Below are 16,683 nucleotides of genomic sequence, written 5' to 3' on the forward strand. Positions count from 1 at the left end.
ATAAATATCTATATCTATATCTATCTATTTATCTATACTATATATTAAGCAAAATAGGATTTTTAACTCCAAGTCTTGTGGGAGCTCCAATTTTCCAATCTAAATTTCTTGATTTTTTGATTTAAAAAAAAAAAAAAACCTTAGCATTTATTAACTTCTCCGAATCCCCAAGTCTTACCCTCATAATAACACTTTAATGCATTAAGAACAAGTATAAAAAAAAATTATTTGAAATCCAACACATGAATTCCTTAAAAAGTCCCAACACATATGATTATTATTCCTCATAATAACACTTTAATGCATTAAGAACAAGCATAAAAAAAATTTCTTAAAAGTCCAACACATATGATTATTATTAAAATATTAAACTTTAATATAATATAATAAAAAAAGAAGATATTTAATTCCCTAAAAATTCTAACACATATGATTATTATCAAAATATTAAACTTTCATATAATATAAAAAAGGAAAAAAATAAGACATTTAAAATTTTTAAAAAAAGACATTTAAAAATCGCAATTCACATATATAAATAATTGTAAATATATTAAGAAAAAGAGGGTTTCTAAACCCTAAGCCTTGTGGGAGCTCCAATCTCTCAATCTTAATTTTTTAAATTTTTTATTTTAAAAAAAAAACCCTCAGTATTTATTGATTTGGTCAAAATCCCCTGATTAGCATTATTAACTTTTTCCAATCCACATGCTTGCATTTATTGATTTGGTCAAAATCACTGATTAGTATTTAAAATCCCCTCATACAAATAATTATAGATACAGCCCGTGCATAGTTACTGCAGTAGCCTTTTTAATTTCTCATATACACTATGATTAGTGATAAGATTGTTAAATTATTTTTATAAAAAATCTTAAAAAACATAATTTATATATTAAAAATAAATAAAAACAAATATAAATATCTATAACTATCCCGTGCATAGACATTTAAAAATTAAAAAAAAAAAGACATTTAAAAATCACAATTCACATATATAGATAATTGTAAATATGTTAACAAAAAAAGGGTTTCTAAACCCTAAGCCTTGTGGGAGCTCCAATCTCTCAATCTTAATTTTCTAAATTTTTTATTTTAAAAAAAAACCTCAGTATTTATTGATTTGGTCAAAATTCCCTGATCAGCATTATTAACTTTTTTCAATCCACATGCCTGCATTTATTGATTTGGTCAAAATCCCTGATTAGCATTTAAAATCCCCTCATACAAATAATTATAGATACAGCCCGTGTATAGTTACTGCAGTAGCATTTTTAATTTCTCCTATACACTATGATTAGTGATAAGATTATTAAATTATTTTTATAAAAAATCTTTAAAAACATAATTTATATATTAAAAATAAATTAAAACAAATATAAATATCTATAATTATCCCGTGCATAGTACGAGTGATATGCTAGTATATATATATAGCAATATCTGTCAAGGCTGTTCAAATATGATTTGTGATTGAGGAGTGCGTTATATTAGATGAAGTTCCTAGCATTTTATATTTTTCAAATATATAACAAAATATTATGCACTTTAGATATTTTTTTTAATATTTATTTTTTTTACAAAAAAAATTAATTTTAAATATTTGTATAGACAGTGATATAAAGCAATGACTTATCAGATTTCTCTGTGTAAGGGCATTCGAACCAAACTTTTTAAATTTTTATTCAAATTAAAACTATTTCATTATTTTAGCTAATCACTTTTTAACACTTATTGCATCGAATTTTTTATTCTATCTTATTCTTATTAAATATTTTTTTCTTATTGTGTTTGTTAGTCCTTTTTTTTATTTTATTGAATTGATAAGTTACTAGCCAAACAATTCTTAAAAAAAGCAACCAAAAAAAAAAAAAAATTGGCCGTTGACCGACTGGACGTCTGGCCGGAGATCCGGTAACACTATTGTAACAATGAACAGTGTCTCGCTTGTTGTAACGAGTTACCGTAGCACTCGTAAATTGGCAACCTACGTAGTGAGATTGATGCAGATGAACAATATTATCAAACTAGCTAAAAAACGACTTTAGTTAGTTTGATGTGGATGCTCTAAGGCCGTGCATCATTCCAGTGTCATTATTGATGTAGGGAAATTTGTGTATCCTATGCAATTTTAGTTACCAATTTTATAATTTTGATTATGGTTTATTGTGATATTATTGTGATGTTAATTATGATATTATTTTGGTTATAATTCAAGAGCACTTTGGTTGGTAAATTATATATTGCATCAAATTCCACTTTGATCCTTATACATGAAATCGTGACAATCAACCTTCTATACTTCTAGTCAAATCTCACACATGAAATCGTGATAATTAACCCCATGTATTTCTCGTCAAATCTCACTTTAGTCTCTACACAAGTATTAATATCCCCAATCTATTACTCTATTATTTAAGTTTTTGGCAAAATCTAATTATGTGACAAGCATGTGATTACCAAATAAGAATAAGAGAGGAAAATCATCCATATTTTCAACCAATGCATATTTTTTTTTAACACATGTGATAAACATGTCAGAGTTATATAATACAATATATATGTTCATATGCTGAAATTTGAGATGAAGAGACAAGAAAATAGAGTTTTTGAAATTTTAAAAAAAGAAAAAAACAGTAGAGAAATGGAAGAGAAATGAAGATGAATAGATAGAAGATTATTTTACTGTGAAAAATAGAGTTTCGTGATTTCAATTTCTACAAAATCCTTAGTACATTTCCTTAATCATTCACAATCTATGTTTTGCTTTAGCCTAATACAGTTATAATTTGATATAAATTTTAGGACAAAATGTGTATAAGCGAGAAATGGAGGTGATTTTCCTCATTTGCTCTCATTTCATAGTCATATACTTATTACATTACTGATTTTTGTTTTTTTTATTAGCAAAAGAAGAAAGATTTTATTGATGAAATTTGCATATATATATATATATATATGAGCAATACATCAATAAAGGTAAGGGAGTGCTACAAACATCTAAATAGAATCTTCCCAATTTCAACTAAGTTAGCACTAAGAAGCTACACAATCATGTACAAACACAAGCTTTAAGTTGATGAAAAACCAACAAAAGGCCAAAGAACCCAACAACACCACACTTGAATAGTACATCAGCCACCAATCCAATCAGAACTTTAGAATAGTATCTTCCTCGTTGCAAATTATCCACCAAATCATGAACAGAGTACAAACAATCTCTTGGATAAGCTTTAAACCATAATGCAACCCTTATCTTTACCAGATCACTCAACTCCTCCATCATAGGTTGACACTTGACTGGAAGTGTAAGGGATTAACTATTATAATTTTATGTGTAAGGATCAAATTGAGATATGGTACAAACTGTAATTTATCTGCTCTTTAATTATACCTTATGTAAGTCTGGTTTGGCATCTCGTAAAAAAGGCAAAACGTTACTTAAAAAGTTAAAAAGTTATCACTATTTACAAAAAAAAAAAAAAAAAAATACAAAAAAAAAAAAAATTTAAACATAAAAAAACACAACTGGTCTTAAAAATGAAGTGATGTAAGAAATGATGGCTGTCCGTGTGCTGTATTGGTCCAAAAATGGTTGTCTCCTTCGTGGGCAACCATTTAGACTGTGTTGTTTGGCTTGTGGGGACCACCACGGGTCACATTTTGATAATCTAAACCGTGTAATATGTAGAACTCGTTGAGTACTATATGCCTGTAAAAAATCACGTTGATCGGATATTGCTAACTATATGATGATATTAGTTTTGTATAAAAAAAAAGGGATAGTGTTATAGTTAACTAGTGAACAAAAACTAAACCAATAAATATGATTTCGATATCCGATCAATGTGATTTTTTACAAACATATAGTACTCAATGAGTTTTACATATTGAAACAGTTCAGATTATCAAAATGGGACTCGTGGTAGACCCCACGGGCCGAACAACACAGTCCAAATGGTTGCCCCGCGAAGGAGGCAATCATTTTCTTATCTTCTTCCCTCTGCACAGAAAACGCACCGTACAGCCTATTCTGCTTAACTTCTCCTATACACATATTTATACAATTTTTTATTACATATTTTTTCATAAAAAGACAAAAAATTAACCTAAACATCTATCTTTTTTTCCTTAACTTTTTAGTCTAAAAAGATAAAAAGTACACTTATTTAGGACACCCCAAATAATCCATAGTGTTTAGTTATAACTCTTTTTTTTTTTTTTTCTTTTTTTTTAAAATTATGACCTATGACAATTGTGGTTATCATCTATCTATCTATCTATCTATACTATTATAAAGTGAACACAATTTATGGTGTCCTGAAGCTTTATTCTCCTCATGCCATGTGGCAGTATTTTTTATTTTTAAAAAAAAAGTTAAACAAAGAGATGGGCAAAGCTTGAACCCATGACCATGGATTTAAGAACGAGGACTCATACCACTTAAGATAAGTACACATTATAATATTAATTTTATTATTATTTTTTTTATTCTTACTTATTTAAATTGCACACACATCGTGTGTGCCACTCACTAGTAACTTATATATAGTAGCATTACCCATGTTATTACGTATGCTATGAGGAAAAGATCATTGCTATACATACATAATAGGTATCCAGAGTACACACGGATCTCGTTTGAGATGTGACTATTTTAATTGATTTTTTAAATTTTTTTTAATAAAATATGTGTAAAATAATAAAAATAAAAATATAATTAGGTATTTTAATTTTTTAATTATTTTAACCAAAAAGCCAATATTCAAACAGCTACTTAATGTTTATGTTATCAAATAAAGGAGAATTCTATAATTATAATTAACTCTACTGTTACGTATGTTTAGTAAACCCTAAACCCTCCTGTTATCATATCCTTGTAGGGTAATTTTATTGTACGCACTTTCATATGTAAATTATGTTATTTGTGATATTACTTATCACAAATTTCATAATTAAATCATCTTCAATCATAATTAAAAAAAGAAAAGAAGAAATTATAACCAAGCATTACATAAGATATAATTGAAGATTTTTTGAATTATAATTAAAATAATGTCATAAATAACATTAAAATGAGTCATAAGAGTATCCACATCAGGCTCTCTACAATGGCTTTGAAGCTATTGTAGAGAGCAAAAGTTATAATTATGTGCTCTATCAGACTCTCTACCGTCATCATTCATTTTGCCTTTGCTACAGTACCTCACTTGATTAAGGGAGACACTGTTCATAGGTTAATCTATTTTTTATTATATTTTCTGAAGCAAAGCTGAGGTCAAAAAGGCATGATCAGTCGTCCACCTGAATGTCCACCCGGATGTCCCGTGAGTGCCCTGTAACAAAAGAAAGAAAATGCTCAGCCCTCCTATGTTGCTGCTACTCTGCTCTGCTCTGGTGTTGATCTATTGCTGTTTTGGGCCTTATTTTATACATGTTTTAACATCATTTTGCACTCCAAAGAATAAAAAATAATATTTTAATAAAATAAAATTTTAAAATAGTTTGATAGAATGTGTACATAAAAAAGAGACTAGCTAAAATAGAAAAGTGCATTTTGAGTTATAATTTGATTCAAAATTTGCCGAGGTTGATGCGGATGCTCTAACTAAGTTATAATTAACACCACATGTTATATTCGAAGACCATAACAATCATAACTGAGATATATGATACATTACTTTTTTAGGGGTATGTATCATAGAATTATCCCTTGTGTAGTAATGATGTTTTTGGAGAAGTTATTTAGTAGTCTAGGAGTATTTCTCCACACCATTTATATTTGGACAAGTGTTCAGCTTTTCCCTTCCCAAAGGAGACAAACAAGTAGTGAGACCTATTATGTCTACCAATAATATTTTAATTGGGACACCACCTAGATTTGGCCTTGGGGCAATGAATAATTTTTCAAGAATGAGACCCGTGTGGAAAAATATTTATTAACAATGCGTGGACTGTGTAGAGTAAGGGATATTCGATAACCTAGTTCAGCATTTAAAACTGAATTCATTAATTGATAATCAATTAAATTCGTTTAACAATCACAATTGATATCACTTACTCTTAAAATGTAGGCTAAAACTTAAGAAAATTTTAAACCATATGAAACTTACTTAATTCTTACTGAATTTATAAATACGAAACATAAGTATCAATATACACTATTATAAACTTATCACCACCATGCCACCACCACCACTACCACCACTATCATGCCATTGTCGCCACTGCCACCGCCACCACCATATTGCCACTGCCACTGCCACTGCCATTACCGTCGCCATCGCTATCATCACCACTACCACCTTCATTACCATTATTATTGTTACAATAAACACTACCATCATTTTACTACAACTACCATCACTATAACTATCGCCACAGCCATCACCACCACAATATAAAAATTGAAATATACAATTTAAAAATAATAATTTTCAAATTTGATCTTATACATATAAAATAATTTATTTTTAATTCAACACTTAAATTTTTATCAAACAGTTTTACCTTAAAAAATTCAGCATTCAGCTTTTAATACTTAATTTTTAATTTTCAATTTTATCAAATACCACCTAAATAAAAAGTTTATGTGTTGAAATTTAATTTATTATTATTATTTTTTGTATAATTGGTCATGTTGTACTCAGTCAAAGTCTTTTGTTCTCTCTTTTTCTCTCCTAAGTATTTGTTAAAAATAAAAATTAGTTAATTGTTTTTTTTTCTTGTTATAAGTATTTTTTTTTTCATTTTTGTTTTATTTTTTTTGTAATATGGAGCTGTTATTAATTATTTATTTTCTATAACAGGTATTTCTTTAGCTGTTTTTTTATTTATTTTTATTTTTTATAGTTACACGCTATTTTTGTTATTGATTCTTAGATTAGTTAGTTCAATAAGCCGGATATCAAATTATTAAAAAAAATAAAAATTTATTACTTTACCGTATTTTTTTTAATCTGCAAAAGAGAACTTATTGATGATAAACCAATACGAACAGATTCCACATCAATAAAAGCTTGGAAGGAAAAATGCATCATAACTGGAATGACTCGAGGACGGGTCAACCTAATTACCCCCCCCAAAAAGGACGGGTCAACCCTTCTGGGGCCTAAGGCAAAATTTTAAAATGTGACCTTTTGCTATTTAAATTACAATAATAATTTTTAATATTTTATTTTCATTTGAAATTATTTTTTCTTGCTTTTTATGATGCAAAATTGCTAACTAAACTTTTTTAATCAAGTTTTTGTAATGTGTGTTTCCGATAAAATGTTAATTTGCTTAATTTTTTCTTTAAATATAGCTGAGCTTCGATATGATTTTATCAATTTTAATTTTGAAAATTTTCTTTCCACAAAAGAAACTCTTACATGTATTATTAATATTAATACATTTATAGAGCATCTCTATAATTTCTTTTCATTTTTTTGGATGTGAGATTTTATAGGTTTTACACAAAACTTATAAAGCTTGTTGTTAATTTCTCGTTTATTTTTGGTGGGTATCGATTAACCTCTCATAATTAAACCATAATATGTGATTGATTTCGATTCCTCAACTTCAAAATTAGAGGGTTAAGTCTTGTACTAAAATTTTCTATCCTTGACTAAACCAAATCAAATCACTTTCACCCTTAATGGAGAGGGAGAAAAAAAAAAAAAAGAACAGAATAAAGTAAAGAATTGTGCATTTTATATGGGCCTTTAGTATAAAAACAAGCCTTTCATGACCACCTTAATTATAGAAGTCCCTAAACATACTAAAAATAAATAAAATTATGAGGCGTTCACAGGAATGAGGCTTAAGGCCGGCGCTTGAGCTGCCTAGCTGTAAGGCCGGTCCTGAATTGGAAGTTGGGATTATCACAGAGAAATTTCATTGAGGGATCTTAACTAATAAAAAAAAAGAAGCATATTGAACCTCTCCTACTACCCAAAGTTGAAAAAAGATGTTTCATTAATTTTCTCATTAATTAATAAATTTGGAAAATAAATTTATTTTCGAAGAATCAACAAATTCAAACATCATTTATCTTTAGTCATTTCCACAAAGACTGGGCTTTCCAAATTGGAAGGGTCAAAGACGGCAAGGAGAGAGTTAAATGCTAATATGGAGATCAGCTTGGCATGTTCACGTCAGTCTCTTAAAATTGGAAAATTAATAGTTAAACTTTTAAAATTAAATTATAAATTTGTGAAACTTTTAATTAATATTAATAATAAAAATTTAATTTTTTTTCGTGAATTTGTAATATATTTTTTATATTACCATTGGATGCTAATTCCCCCTCTAAAATTTAGGAACAATTATAATTCGGTGTAGTTTTTAAAAATAATTTTAAATCAGTGAAATTTGTTATGAATATTAATAATTAAAATAATTAATTTTTCTATTAACTTGTTATTATTTTATGAAAATATCACTGAATTGTAATTCTTTTCAAAATTTAATAGTTCAGAATATAGAAATAGCTAACAGAAGCTGAACTCACAAACCATCTACTCGTAAACTTACAATAAAAAAGAAAATGTTACCCAGAATTATATTTTTACCTCATTTTTTTACTTCAAAATACAAGTGAGTGAGTTTTATATGTATTTATAAATATGGATCTCATTATTTTATATTTAAAAGTAAGAAAAAAAAATTTAAAAAATGTAATTATGTACAACATCGTTTTAACAGAAATAGATTATGTTCCTTGAGTAAAAAGTTAAAATTTCAAAGCACGGATTATTAGACTATTGTGAGAGGTTGGTTGAAGCTTAATGACTAATTACTAAATGTACTGTAGGGAGGTAAATTAGACAAACAATCACACACAAAAAAGTTAATTAGTAAAAAAATGATATACAAATTCACTTGCTAGACTCACTTTTTAGATTTATTGATGTGTTAATAAGATGATTGGTTTATAATTAGAGAATATTTAATTATTAACCAATCATATTCTTAACACATTACTGAGTTTAAAAAATTAGTCTAATTTTTGAATTTGGATAGCAATATGCAATGACATAATAGTAAACCAATTGCATAATGACTGCCACATTGTATATACATACATATACATACAAAAGAATATTTGAGACTCTAAAAAAGTATATATATATATATATATATGAGAAATTCTCTCCTAATTACAATCTTTGAGATCTTTGGTTATAACCTATCAAAATGTTAGTTAAAACTTGAGTATGATTTAGTTATATACATTTTGTGTTAGTTATGCCTCGTTTGGGAACAGGCTAATTTAATAACTTTTTTGTTATTTGGCTAAAATATGAGCTAAAAAAAACTAGTATGTTTGGGACGACTTTTTGACTTTTTACGAAAAGATGTGCAAAAAGTAGAGAGAAAAGAGAATCTTTAATTTTTTTGTATGGATTATTGACTTTTTGGCTAATTTAGTAACTTTTTGATTATGATATTGTTTTGGTTATGATCCAAACGTTTTTTGGTTATACCTTGGCCCTGTTTGAAAAGAAGATTTTGCGCTAAAATAGTCAATAAAGACAAAATAAAGTCAAATAGTTGATACGATAAAATGCCACATCTAAATCATAATTATTTCAATTTTTTTTCATAACCATCAAATTACCTACAAAAAAAGCCTGTTATCTTTCTAAGCACAACTTTTTTAGTCAAGCTAAAATAGTAAAAAGCTAATCAAAATAGCCAACTTCCCAAATGAGCTCCTTATGTAACTTTTTTAATTTTTTATTTTAGTTAAGACTCTTATAAGATTGAATTAAATATCATAATTTATATATGATATACCCCCCTTGGACTTTTCTTATGTGTGCCTTGCATATGGTATGCAAGGCACTTACACCCTTCTATTTTGCATTTACACATTTGTATGTATTGGGTTATATGAAAATATTTGAAAACTTACACATTGGTGACCTGCTAAGCAGGTCACTTTCCAGGTAAATTAATAAAATAATATATTATATGACTAAAGGTATAAATGGTCACAAAAAATGTATAAGTTTTCACGAAAGGCGTAAGGAATTTCAGAAAAAGGCGTAATTGATTTTTGAAAAGTTACACCTTTTTCTGAAAACTTACGCCTTCTGTGAAATCATTTACACCTTTTATGAACACTTACTCCTTTTGTGTAAGAATTTTTGGCATAAGATTTATACCTTTTGCTTCGAACAAACACCTTTTGTGGAAGCCCAACTTAAAGCTTTTCGGAAGTCACTTATACCTTTTGTGAAAAAATAAATCCATCAAATTTACACCTTTTGCTTCAGCTTATACCTTTTTGTGGAACTGCTTATATTTTTTTTGAAAAGTTACTCATTTTGTGAAATAATTTTTCTCATAAGATTTATACTTTTTTTTCAAACTTACACCTTTTGTGAAAGAGTATATAAGCACAAAAGTATAAATGTTATGCCAAAAATTCTTACACAAAAGGAGTAACTTTTCAAAAATGGTGTAAGTCTTTTCAGGAAAAGGTGTAAGCTTAAGCAAAAGGTGCAAATTTCATGAATTTTTTTTTCCACAAAAGGTATAAGTGACTTCCGAAATAGCTTTAAGTTGGGCTTTCACAAAAGGTGTAAGTTCGAAGAAAAAGTATAAATCTTATGCCAACAATTCTTACACAAAAGGAGTAACTTTTCAAAAATGGTGTAAATATTTTCACGAAAAGTATGAAGGAGTAACATTTCAAAGCGTTGATAAGCAGAAAAGGAGTAACAAAGGATTCATTTCAAAATGTTCGTAAACACAAGAGTAACATATGTTCATCTCAAAGTAGTCCTAAACACAAAAGGAGTAACATTTCGAAGTGTTCATAAACCAATTGAGACAACCACTGAACAAATCAAAGGGTCGTGACCCCCGCTGACCACCCAAGCGTCGGTGGGCTCCGGTGCTCACAGCCTTCTGAGATCGGCAACTTCACTTGCACCGCCGCCGCAAATCAAAGGTTTTTTTGAAAGATTGGCTATCGATCTTGGACTCTCTGTGTCGATGTCGGTCTCTCTCTGTCGATCCCTATTTATCTCGGTCTGTCTCCAGCGATCTTGGTCTGTCTGTGTCCATGTGGGTCTCTTCTCTGTCGATCTCTGTCGATTTCGGTCCCTCTGTCGATCAGTGTCCATCTAGGTCTCTATGTCTGTTGATCTCAGTCTATCTCTCTCTCTCTCTCTCTCTCTCTCTGTCTGTCCGTTGCTCTATATTAAAAATGGTTCTCTTTTACATTGACATACTTGGTTGGATTTGGGCTCGGAGTCGCTATTCCAAGCCCTCCCAGATTCGTCTTCTCTGAAACGGAGTTCTACTGGGAGAAAGGCCAAGCCCTCCGAAACGCCATTCTCTCTCACATTGCCATTATCTGAACAAGACAAATACAGTATGATTGGATTTTAGGAACTTACAAAAAAACGGAACTTAGACGTTTTGCGAAGTTACTTACATCTCTTTGTGGCATAAGATCTATACGTTTTCTCCGAACTTACACCTTTTGTGAAAGCTCAACTTAAAGCTTTTTTGGAAGTCACTTATACCATTTGTGAAAAAATAAATTCATCAAATTTACACCTTTTGCTTAAGCTTATATCTTTTCGTGGAACTGCTTATATTTTTTTTTGAAAAGTTACTCCTTTTGTGTAAGATTTTTTGGCATAACATTTATACCTTTTCTTCGAACTTACACCTTTTGTGAAAGCCCAACTTAATGGTTTTTCGGAAGTCACTTATACCTTTTGTGAAAAAATAAATTCGTCAAATTTACACCTTTTGCCTAAGCTTATACCTTTTCGTAGAACTGCTTATATTTTTTTTTTGAAAAGTTACTCCTTTTGTGTAAGAATTTTTGGCATAAGATTTATACATTTTCTTCGAACTTACACCTTTTGTGAAAGCCCAACTTAAAGGTTTTTCGGAAGTCAATTATACCTTTTGCGAAAAAAAAAATTCATCAAATTTACACATTTTGCTTAAGCTTATACCTTTACGTGGAACTGCTTATATTTTTTTTGAAAAGTTACTCCTTTTGTGTAAGAATTTTTGGTATAAGATTTATACCTTTTCTTCGAACTTACACCTTTTGTGAAAACCCAACTTCAAGGTTTTTCGGAAGTCACTTATACCTTTTGTGAAAAAATAAATTTATCAAATTTACACCTTTTGCTTAAGCTTATACCTTTTCGTGGAAGTGCTTATATTTTTTTTTAAAAGTTACTCCTTTTGTGTAAGAATTTTTGGCATAAGATTTATACCTTTTCTTCGAACGTACACCATTTGTGGAAGCCCAACTTAAAGCTTTTTCGGAAGTCACTTATACCTTTTGTGAAAAGATAAATTCATCAAATTTACACCTTTTGCTTAAGTTTATACCTTTTCGTGGAAGTGCTTATATTTTTTTTGAAAAGTTACTCTTTTTGTGTAAGAATTTTTGGCATATCATTTATACCTTTTCTTCGAACTTACACCTTTTGTGGAAGCCCAACTTAAAGCTTTTTCGGAAGTCTTATACCTTTTGTGAAAAAATAAATTCATCAAATTTACACATTTTGTTTCAGCTTATACCTTTTCGTGGAAGTGCTTATATTTTTTTTCAAAAGTTACTCCTTTTGTGAAATAATTTTTGTCATAAGATTTATACTTTTTCTTCAAACTTACACCTTTTGTGAAAGAGTATATAAGCACAAAAGTATAAATGTTATGCCAAAAATTCTTACACAAAAGGAGTAACTTTCAAAAAAAAATATAAACACTTTCACGAAAAGGTATAAGCTTAAGAAAAAGGTGTAAATTTGATGAATTTTGTTTTTTCACAAAAGGTATAAGTGACTTCCGAAATAGGTTTAAATTGGGCTTTCACAAAAGGTGTAAGTTCGAAGAAAAAGTATAAATCTTATGCCAAAAATTCTTAAACAAAAGGAGTAACTTTTCAAAAATGGTGTAAATATTTTCACGAAAAGTATGAAAGAGTAATATTTCACAGTGTTGATAACCAGAAAAGGAGTAACAAAGGGTTCATTTCAAAATGTTCGTAAACACAGAAGGAGTAACATATGTTCATCTCAAAGTAGTAAACACAAAAGGAGTAACATTTCGAAGTGTTCATAAACCAATTGAGACAACCACTGAACAAATCAAAGGGTCGTGACCCCCGCTGACCACCCAAGCGTCAGTGGGCTCCGGTGCTTACAGCCTTCTGAGATCGGCACCTCCACTGGCACCGCCGCCGCAAATCAAAGGTTTTTTGAAAGATTGGTTATCGATCTTGGTCTCTCTGTGTCGATGTCGGTCTCTCTCTGTCGATCCCTGTTTATCTCGGTCTGTCTCCAGCGATCTTGGTCTGTCTGTGTCCATGTGGGTCTCTTCTCTGTCGATCTTTGTCGATTTCGGTCCCTCTGTCGATCAGTGTCCATCTAGGTCTCTATGTCTGTTGATCTCAGTCTATCTCTCTCTCTCTCTCTCTCTCTCTCTCTCTGTCCGTTGCTCTATATTAAAAATGGTTCTCTTTTACATTGACATACTTGGTTGGATTTGGGGTCGGAGTCGCTATTCCAAGCCCTCCCAGACTCGTCTTCTCTGAAACGGAGTTCTACTGGGAGAAAGGCCAAGCCCTTCGAAACACCCTTCTCTCTCACATTGCCATTATCTGAACAAGACAAATACAGTGTGATTGGATTTTAGGAACTTACAAAAGAAACAGAACTTAGACGTTTTGCGAAGTTACTTACATATCTTTGTGGTATAAGGTTTATACGTTTTCTCCGAACTTACACCTTTTGTGAAAGTCCAACTTAAAGCTTTTTTGGAAGTCAGTTATACCTTTGGTGAAAAAATAAATTCATCAAATTTACACCTTTTGCTTAAGCTTATACCTTTTCATGGAACTGCTTATATTTTTTTTGAAAAGTTACTCCTTTTGTGTAAGATTTTTTGGCATAACATAAACCTTTTCTTCGAACTTACACCTTTTGTGAAAGCCCAACTTAAAGGTTTTTCGGAAGTCAGTTATACCTTTTGTGAAAAAATAAATTCATCAAATTTACACCTTTTGCTTATGCTTATACCTTTTCGTGGAAGTGCTTATATTTTTTTTGAAAAGTTACTCCTTTTGTGTAAGAATTTTTGGCATAAGATTTATACCTTTTCTTCGAACTTACACCTTTTTGTGCAAGCCCAACTTAAAGGTTTTTCGGAAGTGACTTATACCTTTTGTGAAAAAATAAATTCATCAAATTTACACCTTTTGCTTAAACTTATACATTTTTGTGGAACTGCTTATATTTTTTTTGAAAAGTTACTCCTTTTGTGTAAGAATTTTTGGCATAAGATTTATACCTTTTCTTCGAACTTACACCTTTTTGTGAAAGCCCAACTTAAAGGTTTTTCGGAAGTGACTTATACCTTTTGTGAAAAAATAAATTCATCAAATTTACACATTTTGCTTAAGCTTATACCTTTTCGTGGAACTGCTTATATTTTTTTGAAAAGTTACTCCTTTTGTGTAAGAATTTTTGGCATAAGATTTATACATTTTCTTCGAACTTACACTTTTGTGAAAGCCCAACTTCAAGGTTTTTCGGAAGTCACTTATACGTTTTGTGAGAAAAAAAATTCATCAAATTTACACCTTTTGCTTAAGCATATACCTTTTGGTGGAACTGCTTATATTTTTTTTGAAAAGTTACTCCTTTTGTGTAAGAATTTTTGGCATAAGATTTATACCTTTTGCTTAAAACTTACACCTTTTGTGGAAGCCCAACTTAAAGCTTTTTCGGAAGTGCTTATATTTTTTTTGAAAAGTTACTCCTTCTGTGTAAGAATTTTTGGCATAAGATTTATATATTTTCTTCGAACTTACACCGTTTGTGGAAGCCCAACTTAAAACTTTTTCGGAAGTCACTTATACCTTTTGTGAATAAATAAATTCATCAAATTTACACCTTTTGCTTAAGCTTATACCTTTTCGTGGAACTGCTTATATTTTTTTTGAAAATTTACTCCTTTTGTGTAAGAATTTTTGGCATAAGATTTATACATTTTCTTCGAACTTACACCTTTGGTGGATGCCCAACTTAAAGCTTTTTCGGAAGTCACTTATACCTTTTGTGAAAAAATAAATTCATCAAATTTACACCTTTTGCTTCAGCTTATACCTTTTCGTGGAACTGCTTATATTTTTTTTCAAAAGTTACTCCTTTTGTGAAATAATTTTTCTCATAAGATTTATACTTTTTCTTCAAACTTACACCTTTTTTGAAAGAGTATATAAGCACAAAAGTGTAAATGTTATGCCAAAAATTCTTACACAAAAGGACTAACTTTTCAAAAATGGTGTAAGTATTTTCAGGAAAAGTGTAAGCTTAAGCAAAAGGTGCAAAATTAATGATTTTTTTTTTTCACAAAAGGTATAAGTGACTTCCGAAATACGTTTAAGTTGGGCATTCACAAAAGGTTTCAGTTTGAAGAAAAAGTATAAATCTTATGCCAAAAATTCTTACACAAAAGGAGTAACTTTTCAAAAATGGTGTAAATATTTCCACGAAAAGTATGAAGGAGTAACATTTCAAAGTGTTGATAACCAGAAAAGGAGTAACAAAGGGTTCATTTCAAAATGTTCGTAAACACAGAAGGAGTAACATATGTTCATCTCAAAGTAGTAAACACAAAAGGAGTAACATTTCGAAGTGTTCATAAACCAATTGAGACAACCACTGGACAAATCAAAGGGTTCGTGACCCCCGCTGACCACCCAAGCGTTGGTGGGCTTCGGTGCTCACAGCCTTCCGAGATCGGCAACTCTACTTGCACCGCCGCCGCAAATCAAAGGTTTTTTGAAAGATTGGCTATCGATCTTGGACTCTCTGTGTCGATGTCGGTCTCTCTCTGTCGATCCTTATTTATCTCGGTCTGTCTCCAGCGATCTTGGTCTGTCTGTGTCCATGTGGGTCTCTTCTCTGTCGATCTCTGTCGATTTCGGTCCCTCTGTCGATCAGTGTCCATCTAGGTCTCTATGTCTGTTGATCTCAGTCTATCTCTCTCTCTCTCTCTCTGTCTGTCCGTTGCTCTATATTAAAAATGGTTCTCTTTTACATTGACATACTTGGTTGGATTTGGACTCGGAATCGCTATTTGAAGCCCTCCCAGACTCGTCTTCTATGAAACGGAGTTCTACTGGGGGAAAGGCCAAGCCCTCCGAAACGCCCTTCTCTCTGACATTGCCATTATCTGAACAAGACAAATACAGTGTGATTGGATTTTAGGAACTTACAGGTTTTCGGGAGAAAAAACGGAACTTAGACGTTTTGCGAAGTTACTTACATCTCTTTGTGGCATAAGATTTATACTTTTTCTTCGAACTTACACCGTTTGTGAAAGCCCAACTTAAACCTTTTGTGTAAGAATTTTTGTCATAACATTTATACTTTTTCTCCGAAGTTACACCTTTTGTGGAAAAAAAAATTCATCAAATTTACACATTTTCCTTAAGCTTACACCTTTTCGTGGAAGTGCTTACACCATTTTTGAAAAGTTACTCCTTTGGTGTAAGAACTTTTGGCATAAAATTTATACTTTGTCTTCGAACTTACACCTTTTGTGAAAGCCCAACTTAAAGCTTCGTCGGAAGTCACTTATACCATTTGTGAAAAAAAAAATTCATAAAATTTACACATTTTGCTTAAGCTTACACCTTTTTGTGGA

The sequence above is a fragment of the Camellia sinensis genome, chromosome 2 (genome assembly GCF_055761805.1).
Source record: "Camellia sinensis isolate YWXY chromosome 2, ASM5576180v1, whole genome shotgun sequence".
In the NCBI taxonomy this organism is placed as follows: domain Eukaryota; kingdom Viridiplantae; phylum Streptophyta; class Magnoliopsida; order Ericales; family Theaceae; genus Camellia; species Camellia sinensis.